Here is a 19,170-nt window from a genome sequence, read left to right on the forward strand (position 1 = left end):
CAGGTGGATGATGCTAACTAAGTACCACCTCCTTGTCCCCCATCTATCGGGTAAGATGCTGTTCTAGACACTGGAAGACAAGATATGTGAGAGACAAAGATAGAAGCTAGTCCCAGCTCTGCCTCTCATCATTATGTGGCCTTAGGTTAGTCACTTACCACTCTGGGCCTCAGCCTAGTCTGCCAGATAAGAAATGTAATGGGCTATCAAGTTCTGGTTTAGGTAACATAACAATATCTCATGTATTTTGTATTTTATAATCTTTTTAGAAATAGACTTCCTATTGTAAGGATATGAAATAGCCATTCAATCAGGTTTGGATGTGAAATTGTCATTCATTCACTTCAACAAATATTTATAGAGCACTTTTTATGCACTAAATCTTACTGAGTGCTAAAGTTATAAAAATATGGATCTTATCATCCAAAAGCCAAATATAGAAGGGTAGAATAATATAAACAAATAATTACAACACTTTGTGAATGTTTAACAACAAAAGCTTGTACAGAGTGTGACTGCGAAGTGACTGATTAACTCTGTCCAGGGTGGGGGTGGGGGGGAGGGCGCAGGTAGGGAGGGCAAAAATCACGAAAGTTTTCAGAAGAGTGATGCCCGCAAGGTAAATCTTGAAGAAAATGTAGGGCTGAGCTAGGCAAGAAGGGGGAAAAGAGCATTCCAGAAAGAGAAAATACTATGTGCAAACGCAGGTGTAAACCCACATAGCATGTTCAGGAATATCAAAGAGCTAAAGCGGTTGAGATGGAAGATTCCACAGTAGATGAGGCTGAAGAAGGGGCTGGGTCAGATGACAGAGAGCCTAGCTCACTGGCAGGTCTCCACAATTAACAATGCTGCAGTCCGGCGAGTAAACAAGTGCCCGGCACAAATACCAGGTAAGAACAATAAAACGGACTCCAAACCCCAGCAGCTAGCAGGTTAGAGCTGCTCCCACATCTCCCACTCTGATCACAGCCAGAAGTGGGGTGACTAAGTGCACAGGAGAAGAAAATCAGTGTGGCTGGGGGACTAGGGAGGCAGTGGCTGGAAGATCAAGCCAAACTGGGGCGGGTTCAGTGGAGGCTACTGAGGTTTAAGGAACTGAAGATGTTCCACAAACAGGAGACGAAAACTCAGGAAGAGTCGTAACGGCCACTGTTAAACATCTCGAGGACTTCACGTGAGGAAAGAAGAACTAAAACAGTTGTGGGGGCTCCAGGGAGTAGCACTGGCCCAGGAGAAACAAGAGGTTTGAGCTCAGGTAAGAGAGGACCACACCTGTTAACAGCCTCTGTAGGATGCATTCTCAACAGCATCTCCCTTCTCGCCCTTTCCCCTGGCAGCACCAGCAGAGACCACAAGATGCTCACGGCTGCAGCCTTTTCTGAAGCAGAGCAAGGGCCAGTAGAGCCCCTGGCCAATGAGACCTGAGGGGCAGCCTGCTGATGGCGGGGGGTGGGGGGGTGTCTTACAGAAAACTTCTTCCTTCCGGTGAAAAGAGTGTCTCTTCCTGCCTAAGACCAGGTCGTGTGAGTACGTGATGCTGTAGACAGAGCTGCTCCCTTGCACGTCAAGGCAGACAAGCTGCCTAGGGCTACTGAATTAGCCATTTCAGAACCTCTCTGCCAGACTTCTTGTTATGCAAAAAAAGTAAGTAGCTTTTAAGCTGTGAATGCTGTTAGCTGCAGCTGATACAGGTCAAGGCTCAGAGGTGAACAAAGACTGAATGTGCAGCTTCAAAGAAAGGTCCTGACAAAGGCTTCGCAGAATACTGTAAAGCAGAGTCAGGTACCAGAAAATGTTTCTATCCCAAGGTTTGACAGACTGTTTTACCACTGTACCTTCTCATGATTTTATTCAGCCTCACCAAAAAAAATTTCAGTACGGAAAAAAGGAATACATGATATAAAATGCTGTGTATCTGGGAAGAAGATGAAGAATAGAAGAAGGCAAAGGTAATGGATGTTATAAGTAAAGAGCCCTGGTTTAAAAAAAAAATTGTCTCTGCAAATTTGTGAATGATGCTCCAAAGTTTAAAGTTTAAAAAAGAAAAAGACCCATGAGGACAGAATAGAGTTGAAGGAGTTTGAAGCAAATACAAGGTGTGGAGGAAAAGGAAAAGCAGCAAAAATAAGAAAGAAGTGTAAGTTTCTACCTGTAGCCAACACTGATTTATTGAGAAAATAACTTTCAATGGAAAGTTGGGTTATTAAAAAAAAAATCCTGGCAAGAGAGGATCCTACTACCTAAGGTTAAGATAAGACACCTGACAAAATATGTCAGTTATTAACAAAGCATTTCAAGGCTGGCTGCCTAAATGAAACATCAGAATTACATCCTCTCCAGAGAGCTCCGCATAGTCTTAGGTTTGATGAACACTTGAGTCCTTACCTCTCTCTCCTGAGAGGCTACTTTCTGCTGTCATCAATCCTTTTTGGTAGACTCCAATTTAACTCAGTGTTTATTCTAAACATCCACATTGAAAAGTGCTGCATGCAAGATTTAAAAAATAAGGAAGACAGTGCCTAATGCTCTCAAGAAAACTACAGTTGACTGGAAAGGACAAGACAAATCCATTAGACAGATCAGAAGGAAAGTCTTAGCTGTGCCGGGAGGGGTCAGGCAGGAGGTGGGATCTGAGATGAGCCTTGAAGGACAGGCAGGATTTTGAGAGGCAAAAAGGGCAAAGAGGAGGCTACAACCCAAATAAATCACACAATTAAGCAGGCAAGAAATGAGTTTTTCCCCCCAACTGTCAAATGCTCGAACAGATAACACTTTTGGTAGGTAGGAGTAAACTGGTACATTTGTAAAAGACAGTTTAACAGTACAAAGTGTTTTAAATGTTCACCACTCTATAATTTAGCAGTTCAAGTTTTATATATATATATGTATGTGTGTGTGTGTGTGTGTGTGTGTATATATACACACACACACACCTCCTAAAGAGAAATCATGGTATTTTATACCATGTGCATATATTATTTGCTCAAAAAAAATTAAGCCTAATTATAGTGTGGGGAAAAAAGATTTAATTATATGGAGGTTCACCATAACATTGTTTATTAGAGCCAAATGTTGTCAGCCAGAAATGTGGTTAAATACTACCTCTATACAATGTAATGGTATAAAGTGTTTATAATAACAGAAGTATATTAATTGACATAGAACGTGTTAATGTAAGTTTTAAAAGCAGGTTTCAGAACAAGGTACTGCAAGAGCCCATCATTTATTTTATATGTGTGTGTGTGTGTGTGTATATATATATATATATGTATGTATATACATACATATATATATATATATGTATCTCCACAGAAAAATGACAGGAAAGGTATGCAACAACAAAAAACATCAGTGATTTTCTCTCAGACATAAAATAACAGATGATTTTTATTTTTGCTTATTTGTGTTTTCTCATTTGCTAAAGTAAACATGTATCATTTACACATTGAGAAATAAAAACATAGGATTATGTAAATTTTCTAAGATATATGGGTAATATTTAGTCCTTTTATGGCACTATTCCACACATACAGTACGATACCATGTTTTGTAAGATGACAGTGAATGTCACTGCTCAGTCAATTTATGCATTTCCTTGAAAGGATAGAAGTACCTACAGGGAGGAGGGAGAGGAAAGCAGATTGTTTCAACAGACCCCGATCTCTGTTTCCTTGTGGTCTGAACACTGATGATGGGACATGTCTCCTGAAACCATTTTACTTCAAACACCACCTTCCTCAGAGAGGGTAGCTTTCTCTCTATTTTATGGGTCATTCTTCAGCCTCCAGACCCTTAAATATTTTTTAATCATCTACAAAGAGAAGTATGCACTCTTCATTTCACATCTGTTTGCAACTCTTTTTAGGAACCTGACTGGCAAAGCTTAGATTAAAATTCTAGGGAAGTTCTAGCTGCCAGTCCAGACCACAGCCCATTGGGAAGTGTGGTGACTCTCTAATGGGGTCTCAAGGGTCTCCTGGTGGGTGATAACAATGGATCCAAAAAGGAAAGGCCTTACAGGCAAATGACAATCAATTCCTCAGGGTTTCATCTTTATGAGTGACTAAGAACTACATCGTAGTAACCTCTTAACTGAGGTATTAAGAGATAAAATGCGGTGTTCATAAACCAAATTAGATATTATTACAGTCACGCAGTGTTTTAAAAAAAAAATGTAGCCCACAGTAAGAAAAACGTTACATCATGAACCAGGCATACAGACACACATAACCAAAGCACAGGTTTCACAACAGTACTTCTTGCTACATGAGGCACTTTATTCTATATTCCAGGTCAATTTAAAATAATCTCTAGTAGTTTTTAAGATAGCCGCACATGTTTTCACCCTGTCTGCTCCCCTTGAATATGGGCAGGCTCAAGACTGCTTCAGCCAATAGAGAACACTTGCCCTCTAGATACTTCTTTTAGGAACCCACTTTCTTGGAAAACCATCCACTATGCTGTGAGAAGTCCAAACCACACAGAGAGGCTACATATAGGTGCTCTGGTCAACAGCCCCAGCTTATCCCACCGCCTTCAAGGCATCCCAGCCCAGGGACCAGACACTAGTTGTGAAGGAGCCTCCAAATGGTTCTCTCACCCCCAGCCACTGGAAACACTCCCTGCCATCTGAGGCCCCAGGCATCCTGGAACAGAGACAAGTCACTCCCTACCATGCCCCATCCAAATTCCTGGTCCAGAATCCATGAGCATAATAAAACGGTTGCAGTTTAACGCCACTAAGTTTGGGGTGGTTGGTTGCACAGCAATAATAACTAGAACAGCAGTCCTCAGCATAATCTGCAAAACTGATGTCATGATCCATTAGGGCAGTTCGACAGACACTGGTTCAGAGGACACTGATTCAGTATCTGAAGCCTGGCATTCAAACCTACCAAGTTCCCGCTGAGTCTCTGCACACCCAGACAGGTTCAAACTGTTGTCACTGGGAATGGATGGAATGGGTGGGATGGGGTAAGGGAGACAGTAGGGTGTTTGGCCCCATATAGATGTGTCAGCATCAAAAAGGCTTAATTAAGACTGGGGCCAAGCTCTGAAGCGCAAAGGTGGATAACGTTGTTCTGGCCAGAGTCTAAAGGTGTTCCTAGCTTCCGAAAGATGGTCCAACGTCCCTGCATAACCATCTGCCAAAACAGATACTTAAGGTCTCCACAAAAACCTTCTGGTCTAAAAGCTCCCTACTTACTTCTATCCACTTTCAGTGCTTTCAGCCCTATCTATAGTTTCAGACTTTTCTGTTAATGGATAACTTTCATCTAAATATAAACTCAGATTAATCTGTTAAGGATTAGCAGATTCTTTAAAGAAAAAAAAAGGGAGGGGGGAGTAAGAAGCATTTCTGGTGAATGGAGAGTGTCCAGCAGGTCTGGGGCCAGAGAATTTAACTGTAATTGGTTAATCCAGCTTTTCTTTCTTAAATATCACTAGTTATACTAATGTTGTAATACTGGCCTTGAGGAAAAAAACAGGAAATTCATGACTAGGATAGGACTCCCAGGAAGGACAGCCTGGGAATGGGAGCTCTGAGGAAACCCCCCAAGGGGAGGGAAGTTCTATAAGTGCTCCCTCCTGGTGGAAGTGGGTCCTCTCTCAGAACTGGCCTCAAAGAAGTGCCCCTTGAAAGGAAAGGTCCAGATCAGAGAGGGTGGAAGTAGGGGCGGGGGAACCCTCAAGTCAGAGTTCAGGTGACTTCAAGGAGAACAGGTCTGATCCAGGACTTACCGGTGGCCTTGGGATATGAAGAGCATGTCTGCAGTACATTGTTGGTGACCACGAAAGCAAGGACAAACACCTCTGAGCTTGAGACAGTCAGTAAAAGACCAACCAGAAAGGAGAACTGGAAAGCACTGAAAAAGCCTAACTAACTTAACTGATTTACACATGTCTTCCCCTATTCTATAATAGAAAATACTGTACTGCTACCTCAGATAAATTTGGTTTGAGTTTTCTGTTTGTTTTTAATCTAGATGTACTGCGGTTCGATGCATTCTTTAACGTGTAATGCACACAGGTCATTAGGTATCTGAAAAACTGTGTCTGGGGCAACTGGTAAACTAAAGCCACATTCAAAAGGGCAACTCACCACCATTTGACAGTGGCAGCAGGCCTACTGACACATTTAAGCCAGTGAGCACCAGCATAAGACTCATAGGAAATACAGAAAAAGTCCTGATTTCTCCTTGGCATGTAGGTACTCAGTGAGAATCAATGGGAAAATGAATGCATAGAAAAAAACAGGTTGGGAAATTTGGGGTAACTGGGGAAGTGTAAGTATTAATTAGTTTCTTTTTGTCTCTTCTACTATAATAAGTAGAGGAGAGCAAAAGTGAGGTTAATGAAACAAAAACAAAAGCCTAAGCAGGATGAAGAGATGGACTGTGGCCCTCTCAGAAATTAGTTGGTCACTAAGAAACAGCCCATTCATCTGCATGGAACTTGGCTAAGGCCAAACTAAGAAAGGGTCATGTGACTTCAAAAAAGATTCAAAATGAGCTGACAAAGAAAAGTGACCCATTAGGGAGAGAAATAAACTGGACTAAATTCACTTACTAAACAGCCATTTCAAACATTCAACTGAACACATGCCAGGCACTGCACCAGGGATACAAAGACACAGGCCCTCCCTCCATCACGGAGATACAGTCTATAGAGGAAAGAACAACAGACCATACAGTGCGCCACCTGCTAAGTTAGAACTAAGCATGGACCAGAGGGTTCAACAAAGATTCTTGAAAGATGTGATCTCAAACCTCATTCATCAAGGGCAAGCAGGAGTTAGCCAGGTAGGGAAGGGGTCTACAGGAAGAAGAAATAATATAAGCAAAGATTCAGTGACCAACTTTTGGAAATGCATCTTTAGAGGCCTGCAGAAGCTAGTCCCAGCATACCTTCAGATCCAACCATCTCTGATCCCTTGGCAGACAAAATCCCACCTTCCCTTAAGGTTGTCGACGCTATTCTACTATCATGCTTCATTCCTGCTCAGCTCTCCCTCCTTCCCTGAACACCTGGAACAGAGTCACCCTCCCTACCTCCACCATTGTCATGCATTACTTGGAAGTGTCAACATCCATGTAAATAACCCATCCGGCAACTTCAACAAGTTCCCTTATGACCCCATGTTCTTTACCTCCACCCTGCTCTATGCCAGCCCGTCAACAGCCAGAACTGTCCCACATTGGAAATGCTAAACTCCAATATCCTACCTCTCTGACCAATACGCCTAAACTGCCAGCTCTCTAGAACCCGTATTCCTCCTCTTCTAATTCTCTGACTTCCAATCCTCTCACTCTTCTTTCTTCCCAATTCACCACCAATCCCATCCTATACAGACCACACGATCCGTTACTTAAACTACCTCTCCGAAGTTCTACCCTCCCATCCTACCTTCCACTCTCCTACCTCCTCTTGCCTTTCTAACACAATCAGTGGCAAAGCCACATGCTCCAATCAATGCAACTGTTCATTTCCTGTATTTCTATACCTGGGCTGCTGTGTGCTGTTGGAGATCATCACACAGCCTTACAAATTGAGGGTACCCAAAATTCATGGTCTCTACCACCAGCTGCTTGGAAGTCTTTCTATGAACCCAGGTAGCTCTTATTCCTCACAACTCTCTCCCTATTCTGTGATGTCCTCAAGGTCTAAACCCTCTGACTCTTAGGATAGGACCTCTTCACTCTCCAAATATGACCTGACTCCTATTTCATAAAGAAAAATGAGGCAATCAGGCAATAACTCCTTAATATTTGTGCCTACTCCTAACCTACAAAAACAATGGTGTTCACTTCCATGCTCACGTCCTTCCTTCCAAAGCCTTCCTAAAAGAAGTGTCCATCCTCTTGCCCAGACCTAATTCTACCACCCTAGGCCTCCCTCTTCAAGGATCCCAATAATAGTCCCCTCTGTCCTAATCATTAATCTCTCCTCTACTGACTCATCCCCTTTAGCATGTTAACATGCTCATATAGCTTCCATTTTAACAAAATGAACACATCTTCCCTTGACCCCACCAGACATAAATCCATGACGTGCTACCATGCCATACAGTCTTCTGAAAAAAAGCACCCTCTGCTAGTTTATTCTAGTTGATAAAATCCGTGTCATGTCTGTGTCACAAATCATATCAACCAGACACAGCTCCCAGTATCCAGACATAGCTGCCCTGACCGTGGACTGGTACTGGAGCTAAGAGGACAGCAGACAGGCATAGGCAGCTTGGTGCCCAACCATGCAGCAGGGCTAAGAACCGGACCCAACCAGTCCTCTCTAAGGAGGTATAACAGAACTGCCATTCCCATGTGCCTGGACCACTGCTGAGCTCTAATCTCAACTAAAAAGAGCTGAGACAGACCTCAAGTGGCTGAAAAACAAAAGGTCAAAACATGGTACCCAGCATTTACACTTACCATTTGGTAACTATCATGGTAATAAATGTTTCAGGCAAAAATCATTAATGGATAATAAAACTAGATGGTGAAAGTTTAATTTAAAAAAAAAGGATATTTACATAGTTTCAAAATATCTGCCCACAAGATATTCAAAGGGAAAATCAGGGAACCCAGCAGATAACATCTGAATCAAGGAATCACAGTGAATAGTACCAGTAATGGAACAAAGGGACATAATGTGCCTTCTGATATGATGCAGTCAGAATACCACAAATACCACTTTTGTGGTATTCCTGCCAAAAATGCATAACCTGCATCTATCGTAAGAAAACATCAGACAAACCTAAAATAAGGAAGACTCTACAAGATAATTTACTGTACTCTTCAAAAAAGTCTAGATCCCAACAGACAAATACCAAGGAACTATCTCAGATTGAAAACTAAAGAGACAAGATAACTAAATGTGTGATCATGGGTTGGATCCTAGATCAGAAAATATAACAACAACTTTTTCTTTGGCTATAAAGGAAATTAGTGAGGCAACTGATGAAATTTGAATAACGTCTATGGATTGGATAACAGTACTGTACCAATGTTAATTTCAGGATTTCACTAACTACTGATGATAGAAAATGTCCTTGTTTTTAGGAAATACACACTAAAGTATTTAGGAGTAAAAAGGCATCTACAACTTACTTTCAAGTGGTTCTGGAAATAATAATAATAATGGATAAAGGGAATAAATGATAAAGGCACACACTAAAATGTTAACATTTGGGGAATCTGGGTGAAGAGTACGCAGGAATTCTTTGTAAAATATATATTTTTACAACCTTTTTGTTAGTCTGAAATAAACCAAAATTTTAAAAATCAGTTTTTTTAAAAGCCCAGAATTGTGAGAAATACAAGGAGAAATTGGCCAAAACCACAACTTCAGTGAAGGACTTCACTCTCATTTGGCAGATTAGGCACTTACAAAATAAACAGAGACATGCAGACATTTAAATAAAAGGCAATAATGAGCCTCCTTCTTTGATTCATTGCTGACTTAAATGGAGAGTCCACTTGTGGTATGGATCTACACATCACCTACAGAGTGCGGGGAGAAAGGGGTTAAAAACAGAATCCTAGACACTCCAAAGAAAAATTCCCAAAAGGCTTGCAAAGACCCAAGAAGTGCCTTTTGAAAATTTTTCCTTATGAAAATTTTCAAACATACACAAAAATAAAGAATGGTATAGTGAACTTCCATATGCCCACCACTCAGATTCATTAATTATCATAATTTGGACATACTTGCTACATCTATCCCTTTTCTGCTATGTGTTTTAAAGCAAATCTCTGACATTTTTCACCCCTGAACACTTGTGTGTGCTTGTGTGTGTGTTTATACCCAAAACAATTCCATTATTACATCTAACAAAATTAAAAATGATCTCTTAATATCTATCACCCATTCACATTTCCCAGACACAGGAACTTTTAACTCCCAAATTCCTCACACCAAAGCCTTCACCCCAACATGGTGGATCAGCAGTGATTTTGCTGCCTCAGAGGGCAGCCTCCTTAGACAAGGACTCAGAGAGCCTTGACCACACTCCACTCAAGTAACCATGCTGCTGACACTGTTAAATAGAACCTCTCTCTAGGACACAAAAAATGAAAGTCTCTTTCTAAAATGGAGAAAAATATTTTCATTATAGGGTCAAAGAGCAAACATCCGTAACATAAAGGGTATTTATATCCCAAAATAAAAATGATCAAAGAACATAAATTATTAGCAGAGAAGGAAATATCAATCACCAAAAAAACATGGAAAACATTCAGTCTTACTAGTAATCAAACGAATACGTATTCAAATAATGACTTGCTATGTGTCATCTAATTAGCAAAAATTTCTTGAAAAAACTCAGTGATGGCAAAAACATGGCTCTGTAAGTGGGTACAACCTTTCCGGAGAAAAATTTGTCAACATATTTCAAAACCCTTATTCTATTTCCAGGAATTATGCTAAAGAAATCATAAGAAATAAATACCTAATTATATAAACAAGAATTTAAAGCACTGTTACTTATTTCTAATAAGTAAAAAAGATGTGGAGGAGAGGTGCTAAACCATCTAAATGTCCAACAGTAAGAGACTGGTTAGGTAAATTGTGGCATTAAGAAAAAAATGCTAGAGATTGGTGCTGCTCAAAGTGTGGTCCATGGATCCACTTGTACTAGCCCACAGTGAAATAAAGACTTTAAGCCAGAATGACTCAACCACAAAAAATTTAACAGCAAGATATTCTCGATGAAGAAATTAGTGTGTTGATTTACACCTGGAACAAACTCCTTACCTTGCCCTGAAACTGTTGGAAACAGTCTGCCTACCTGACTATTGAATAACCCCACTACAGATTCTACCTCCCCAAATAATATATCACGTTTGCCCACATCCCTCTACATCTACTGCTGCCACCAAACCCAAACTACCTCTTTGACTGGATAGCTGCAGAAGTCCTCTGCTTAGTTAGCCCACCACTACTGTTGTGCCCCTATAATTCATTTCCCACCCAGCAGCCAAAGTGATTGGAGCTTTTCCCCTAGCTTTACTGAGATATAATCAAAATAATCATTTTGAAACACCCAGCAAACCATGCTTAAGATAATATATGTTGCAAATATATTTTAAAATCTTGATAAAATCAACAATTTTCTAGAAACAAACTGAAATTTATAAAAGTAGATAAAATCAGAACAGTTCAATACCATAGGAGAAACAGAAAACATTAAAGAATTAGCACCAAAAAAGGTTCTAGACTGTGGCAGGGATTTATAATGCTTACCCATATCTGGTTCTCTTTCTTGGCACACAGGAGGATTGCCCTTCCCACCCCTTGCAGTTAAGCCATGAGACTAGTTCTACCCAGAAGACTGTAAGCTGAAGTGACATGTGTCAGTGGAGCATTTACTCGATGGTGTGGAAGGCCTCCAATGCCTTTTGCACCTACCATAACAAAACCTGAAACTAGGGGTTGAGAGGGTAATGACGTAAGATGGTAAAGCCTCTGGGGTTTCATTTTTTAAACACTCATTCATCTTTTTTTTTTTTAATGCGATTGTTTTCAAAATTAGAATTATATAGTAACAGTTTTCTACTACTTTTAAATCACTTATATATTAAATATTTTCCTTGTCATCAAATAGTTGAAAATAACCACTGAAATTTTATCAACTATTGAGAAAATGATTAAGATATTATACTATAAAGTTGAGAGCAGAGATGATCATATTTACTACCACCATCCTTGAGTATATCTCACCCACACTTTGAAAAGAAGCAAAAAAAAACAAAACACCCCCCCCCACTCTCTCCATGTAATTTCCTTCCACTGCACCTTTACTCAACATAAAAGTCTGCTAAATCTTAATGGAGAAAAAGGAGAAAAATTAGAAATTTCCTGACACACTAGAAATACAACACTATTTTATGTTGAAAGCAAAACACTATCTTCTCCACTTTTTAAACACTGTACTGGAGATACTATCTAACGCAGTTAGATAAGAGACTGCAATCAGTAATCTAAGAATTCAGGGGGAAAAAGAGATAAAACAGTATTTACAAATAATATAATGGTGTATCTGGAAAACTCAAAAGAATTGATGGAAAAAATACTACAGATCAGAAAATTAAGCAGGTTATACAATAAACATATCCAAAACCAATAGGCTTCATTTATAACAAGGGAAATTCAGTTATAAAATATAATTAAAGAGACAACGCTACTTAGAAAAGCAAAAAAAAAAAAAAAAAAAAAAAAAAACCCCAAATACCTAAACATAAGCTTAATAAGGAGGACCTCTATGAGGAGAAGTATAAAAGCACCCCTGAAAAACACAAGACTTCAACAAGTGGAAAGACATACCATGTTCTTGGACAGAAAATACAAGTATCATAAAGATGTCAGTTCTTCCTGTACTAATTTATAAATTTAACACAGCACCAATAAAAATACCTTCAAGTTTTTTTTCCAGGGGTAGAAAAGCTGATTATAAAGTTCATCAATAAAAACAAATAAGCAAGAATAACCAAGAGACCCCTGAAAAGGAAGAAATGAGGGACAGCCATTCTTACCAGATATTACAACACATCATAGTAACCTATAATGGAATACAATCAGAAAAAATAACCGAATCACTATGCTGTATATCTGAAACTAACATAATATTGTAAATCAACTATACTTTAATTAAAAAAAATTATAACCTTTATAATTAAAAGAGTCTAGTAATGGCACACAATTAGAAATACAAACTAATGGAAGAGACTAGAAAATCCAGAAATGGGATCTGGAAAACTCAAAAGAATTGATGGAAAAATATTATAAATCAGAAAATCAAGAGGTTATACAATAAACATATTGTGGATGGAATTTAATTTATCACAATGGTAGTCTCTCAAGTCAGTGGGGGAAAACAGACTTATTACATTAATAAATGATGCTGGGAATAATTTGATAGCTATATGGGGAAAAAAGATAAAATTGGATCAATTCTTCACACAATAAACCAGGATTATGTACATGGGTAAATATTTTATAATCTTGGAGTGAGGGAAACATTCCCACTATCACTCAAACTCCAGAAGCAATAAGGAAAAATACTGTTAAAATTAATGGCATAAAACTTTTACAATTTGCATGACAAGTCACCTTAAGCAAGGTAAAAAGGGGAATGAAGAAATGGGAAAAAGAAAAATCTGCAATGCAGAAAAGGCATCCAAAATGGAGAAAAAGATAAACCCTTTGGCAAAATGGTCTAGAGAGATAGGAACAGATAATTCACATTAAAGGGAATGCAAATGGCCTTTAAACATATGAAAAGACAGATCTTCAATGAATTTCAATCATTCTATGAGAAATGTAAGTAAAATGTCAATTAAGACTATAGTGAACTATCACAAAATTCTACTCTGGGGCAAAGCAGTAGGGAAAGATACTTTCTGATACACTGCTGGAGAAAAGGCAAAATGGTACAACCCTTATAGAGGGGAATTCAGCAATACCTAGCAAAATTACATATGCATTTATCCTTTAACCCAGCAATCCTACAAATTGGAATCTATCCCAAAGATACAGTGGCAAAAAAAAAAAAAAAAAAAAGACAATACACAAGGTCATTTTATAACAAATCTAGAAACAACCCAAATGTTCAACAGTACAGTCTGGTTGACTAAGGTACGGTAGATCAAGCCAGTGGAGTAGTATGCCACTAAAAAAAATGAGAAACTGATTCAAATTCAACATGGATGAACCTTGAAAACATTATGCTAGTGAAAGAAGCTAGACACAGCAAAGGCCAGAAAGTATTGATTCCATTAAAATAAAACGTCTAGAATGGGTAAATCCAAAGAGACAAAGTAGATTAGTGTTTGCCAGGGGCTTGGGAGGTTCCAGTGGGAGTGATGAAGAGACAAGAGGGAACAGGGAGTGACTATTAATGGGTACAGGGTTTCTTCAATCATAACATTCTAGAATTAGATTGTAGTAATGGATGCACAACTTTGTGAATATACTCTAAAAAGCCCACTTAATTGTACACTTTAAAAGGGTGAGTGTACAAATTATACCTCAGTTTTCAAAGAAAAAATGAACTCCTCCACATATAACTATGGGGTGATCTTAAGAATATGGTAAGTGAAAAAAGTAAAATAAAGAGTAGTATGTATGGTAAAGGGGTGAGGCAGTGGGAGATACAAACTACTGGGTATAAGAGAGGCTCAAGGATGTATTGTACAACACTGGAAATAAAGCCATTATTTTGTAATAACTATAAATGGAAAGTAACCTTTAAAAATTGTATAAATATTTTTAATTAAAAAAAGAATAGCATGTATATGTGCTACCATTTACCTAAAAGGGATGTAATATGTGGACCACAAAATAGATAACAAGTACAAAAGATTGAAACATATCAAATATATTAAGATCCTTGAGTTCATAATGATTCTCAAAAAAAATTAAATAAAATTTAACTGGTCCCCTTGGAAGGGTGCTAAAGGAATCAAGTTATTATTCTGAAAACTGATAAAAGGAGGGCAAGAGACAAGCATCTATCCTACCTGTGCTGTTCAACCTTTATCACATAGCTAATGAGAGGAAATTTCTCTAAGGAGTATTTCAGTATTAAATGAAAAGAGAATGATAAGATTAAAATATTACCATTTGCAACCATTAATAAATTAAAGATGTGATGATCATCGCAAGATTTTGTGTGGTCTCCTCCTTCAGTGAATCAGAGCTGATCTAGGTAACCAATAAAATATGGCAGAACTGATCACATACAAGTTCCCAGACTTGGTCATAAAGCACTGTAGCTTCTGTCTTGGCCTATTAGATTGCTTTCTTGGGAAGCTAGACACCATGTCCTGAGGATACTTGAGCAGCCCAGTGAAGACTGCCCACATGGAGAGGAAATGAGCCCCCATCCCAACATATCCAGCACTAACTTGGTCGGCCTTGTGTGTGAATCACCTTGGAAGCAAATCCTCTGGCCTAGTCAAGCCCTTGGATGACTGCTGCCCCAGCCATCACCTGGCTGCAACCTCACAAGAGACTGTGAACCAGAACTACCAAGCCAGGCTGCTCTCAAATTCCTGGCTCACAGAATTTCAGGGTAGTTTGTTATGCAACAAATTTAACACTATTCTCTCTACTTCTGTAAATTCTCCACAATAAAATATTTCGAAGTTAAAAGTCAGCTAATTACAGAGAATCCTCTAAACAAAATTCCTTTATGCTTGCCAGAGTAGACAACAGATTAAATTAAAGGAGAGGAAGAAAGAGCTAATAAAACCTCACTCCTTCACACACTTCTCACTGTCTCTTAGGAAAAGATTACCATATGTTATCTTGGTGAATTTCCTCAAAAAATTCTATAAGGTAGAATTTATTATTCCTTTTTTGCAAATAAAAAGCAAGAAAATTGACTTGTTCAAGTTGCACAGCAGGACAGGCAGGATACAGAAAGCCTGTTCTTTCTACCACATCTCGAAGCCCTCTGACCTTACAATTTCTCATCCAGCCCTTTAGGACCAAAGTTTCTAAGGTCCAAACCTATAAATTTGATGTGTAAATACCATCTCTATCCCTTGAAAAACATCTCTCTGCCTCCCTTATCCTCAACAGCAAATGCAGCGTCATTTAGTGTAGCCCTTAACCCTAAGCAGCCAGAAATTGCTGAATGAAGGGAAAAAATGACAAGAGCTCAAAGTTCTAATTCACATCCCAGATTTCTGTGCAACTCTGGTAGGACTATTTTTCAGGAAATGATTATTAGAGTTGACAGTAGATCAGACTCTGCAAAATTCTCTATTACTCTTTTGTTTTCCAAGTTAAGAATGAGGGGTGGGGGTGGATATTATACAAACCAATATAATGATGCTGTATTTCCTTCCTTATTCCCAAGGGTAAATTGTATAATTAAGTATCATGTAATCATTTAGAAGTCATCAAAATTAATTTACAAATACATTCTTAAAAAGAAAGCCCACATCTACTTTTTAGCATCTAATAGATACTATATATTAAAACCATTCTTTTTCTAACAACAAAGTTGAATCTTCCATTTTAGGTAACTACTGTCTATTGAGTGTTTATAAGTTTTAGGCAGTGAACAGACTGTTTTATATTCACCATGTAATCAAATCTTGATGACTATCCCCACTTAACACGGAGAAAGCTTGGGCCCAGGGAGGCTATGTGGCCTGCCAGAGGTCAACAGGCAGGGAGTGGCAGGGCTAGGATTTGGACGACTGGCATCATCTGGCTCCAACACCCATCTTCTGACCACTTTACACCAGAAGGGAAAAAACCTACAAAAATCATCCAACAAATGAAGCCTAAATGTAAATGTACTGTCTTAAACCCTTTTCTTTCTGGGTCAATCTGAACACAGCCTCTGGCTTAATTCTGTGGGTTAGAACTGGTAAAGGAGAACATGCCATTTTCCCACGTCTAGTTGAAAAAGAACTGAAGCTCACAACAAATCAACATAGAAGATATTTACGTTGCTTTCAGAGTTGTTTCTGAGAACAGTTCAGGAGGGAGGGGATAGGGAGGACAGCCAAGATTTCGATACTAAGGAAAGAAAAAGGAAATAGGGACTCTGGAACTAACTTCCAGGACATATTTCTCAGGCTTAAAATAGGCTTGACCTTAGGATTGTCATGAGAAAAGCCAGAACAAATGAAGTCATCATATATAAACTGTTTGTTCTCAAGAAGATGACTAGTGGGCACAGAATACAGAACTGGGTTAAGGGACACTGATTGATTAGCCAACACAGCTTTATTCTTTCAGCTGAGAAGTCTTCCTACAGGTCACACTATAAGGTTATTAAAGTCACCGTAATCTCAAAATGTTCCACGCAACTTCACAGGGACTTTAATCCTGTGGCTCCTTCAAGCTCGCACTTCCCCTAACTAAAAGTTGAAAAGGGTGGAGAGAAGAAAGGCTGCTGCCTTTGAAGTCAGTCCATTCTGTTCATTCATTTGACAACTACCAATGGATGTGGGCACTGGGGCAGCCCTGGAGACAATGGCTGGCACAGATAGGCCCAGCCTCTGCCCTCCTGGAGCTTACAGATCAGGAGGAGAGGCGAGCAAATACCCACAGAGACGCAGAATCAGAGCTAGGCTTCAGGACACGGTGCCGACAGAGCATACAATAGGAAAACTGGAGCCTGTGTGTTTGGGGAAGAGAAGAAGACAGCTTATCAGGAAGATTCAAAGGAAGAAAACAAAATCGAGTGAAGAAGGAGTAAAAGACTAGTTTAGATTGAGGCAAAAGCACATGCCAGGCAAGTCCTAGAGACCAGAAGGGACATATACATTCATGAAAACTCTGAATTAAGTATAATACTGAGGTTTTTTAATACAAATTTTTACTGAAGGTTAACATATTTACTGAAAATAATATAAATCCTAAGTGTGCAGCTTGCTAAATTATCACAAAATGAACTCATCCTTAGAACTACCATCCAGGCAAAGAAACAGAACATTACAACACTCAGAAGCCTTCCTGTCCTTTTCCAAGTCACTACCTCTCCCTCTTCCCCAAAAGGTCAGCACTATCTTGACTCCCAACACCAGAACTCAGACTGACTGTGAACTTTGCAGAAGTCAAATCATACAGTGTGCAATCTTTTTTGTCTGGATGCTTTCACTCAACACTTTGCTTATGAAATTCATCCATGCTGTTAAATGGAACACAGTTCTTTAATTTCCATTGTGACAGAGTATTTCCTTATATGCTTACACCACAATTTATTCTCCTTTTGATGGACTTTGGGATTATTTCTAGTTTTTAGCTATTATGAATAATGCCACGAACATTCTAGTATATGACTTCTGGTGAACATACGTAACATCTCTGTGGAGTTCATATTTAGGAGTAGAACTGATGAGTGAGGGACTGTGCATATGTTCATCTTTAGTAAACACTGCCAAATAGTTTCCCAGTATTATATCAAAAGGTAGAGAGAAGAGAGACAGAATAAAGGTAGAGAGAAGAGAGACAGAACGTTTCCAGGTTGATTTTTTGGTCTGTTTTTTGTTTTTGGGTTGGGGAGTTAATTAGATTTGTTTATTTTTGATGGAGGTACTGGGGATTGAACCCAGGACCTCATGCATGCTAAGCAGGTGCTCTACCACTGAGCTATACCCTACCACGCCTCTCCAGGTTGACTTTTTAAAAGACTTCCTTTGCCTACTCACAAAGTAGAAGTTACTCTTCAACTCTCCCACCCTTCTCCACTTTGAATATCCCTGCCCCCAAACAACAAAACATCACACACACACACTGCACCCCAGGAAGAATGAGGAAAAGTGGGCAGAAGTTGTGTGAAGGACACTTCCTTCCTTTTTCTTTTTTCAGGACTCAAAACCTGTCCCTCCCATGTGCCCATTGTCAGAACGGGAGCCCCAAAGACAAAGGACAGGCTGGCCTGGGAGGAGGCAGCTGGGCAGCCTCACAGACACACTAAGGTGGAGTAGGTGCCTGGCTACTCAGACAGCGGGAGAGGGAGGCTTCCCTCGGTCAGGAAGAGCACTGTATCCCCAGCAAACAATGCTGGCAGACACTGCTTTAGAGAATCAGCGAAAGGTGGATGGCTCGCTCAGCAAGCAGGGCAGGATGGGTGGGTGGGAGAAGGTGGGAGTAAAGGCTTCAGGCAGACAGGCAGCGAGGTTCGGGGTAGGACCTCATCCTTGGAGCCTGACGTCAGAAAAGGGGGATGGCCAAATGCAAAGGTAGCCTCAGCTGTGAGGAAGCCAGGGCACCAGCAGTGAGCCAAGATAGAATACAAGAGCAAGGCCCACACCTGGCAGCGGAATCTGAGATTAGAGTGCGTCTGCAGCAACAAGGGCCAGTTACTAGAAATGGGACTGAGTCCCAGAGTGTGGAACTAGAATGACTTTAGTTTCCTCCAACTGAACTGGGGGTGGGGGGTGGGGGTGAGCTACACAGTGAGGAGGAAAAGTCTGATGGGGCAAAAACCAATCTAGCCAAGGCTCGAGTTGAAAGGCAGTGACAGAGAGCCAGGCAGACCAGTACAGGTATCAGGAGACTGAGAGCAGAATTCTGAAAATACACTGAGACAGATGTAATTAACCTATATTTCACTGTCACAACACAGCAAATGTCACCTGGCTCCTGACACCCCCCTGGGCCACCAACTGTGCAACACAGAGACTCCTGGGAACGCCCTGGAAT

General features: G+C 39.8%; 1 protein-coding gene and 1 long non-coding RNA gene across 4 annotated transcripts in view; one reads left to right on the forward strand and one right to left on the reverse strand.

Moving 5' to 3' along the window:
• The window catches only part of PDE8A (phosphodiesterase 8A), a 117,089-nt gene that overhangs the window by 72,566 nt on the left and 25,353 nt on the right, over positions 1-19,170 (reverse strand). The window lies entirely within an intron of this gene.
• On the forward strand, positions 907-2,227 carry LOC116660220. The gene is made up of 2 exons (XR_004315625.1): positions 907-1,258; positions 1,341-2,227. It is a non-coding gene; the product is annotated as an uncharacterized LOC116660220 (long non-coding RNA).

The sequence above is a fragment of the Camelus ferus genome, chromosome 27, assembly GCF_009834535.1.
Source record: "Camelus ferus isolate YT-003-E chromosome 27, BCGSAC_Cfer_1.0, whole genome shotgun sequence".
NCBI lineage: Eukaryota > Metazoa > Chordata > Mammalia > Artiodactyla > Camelidae > Camelus > Camelus ferus.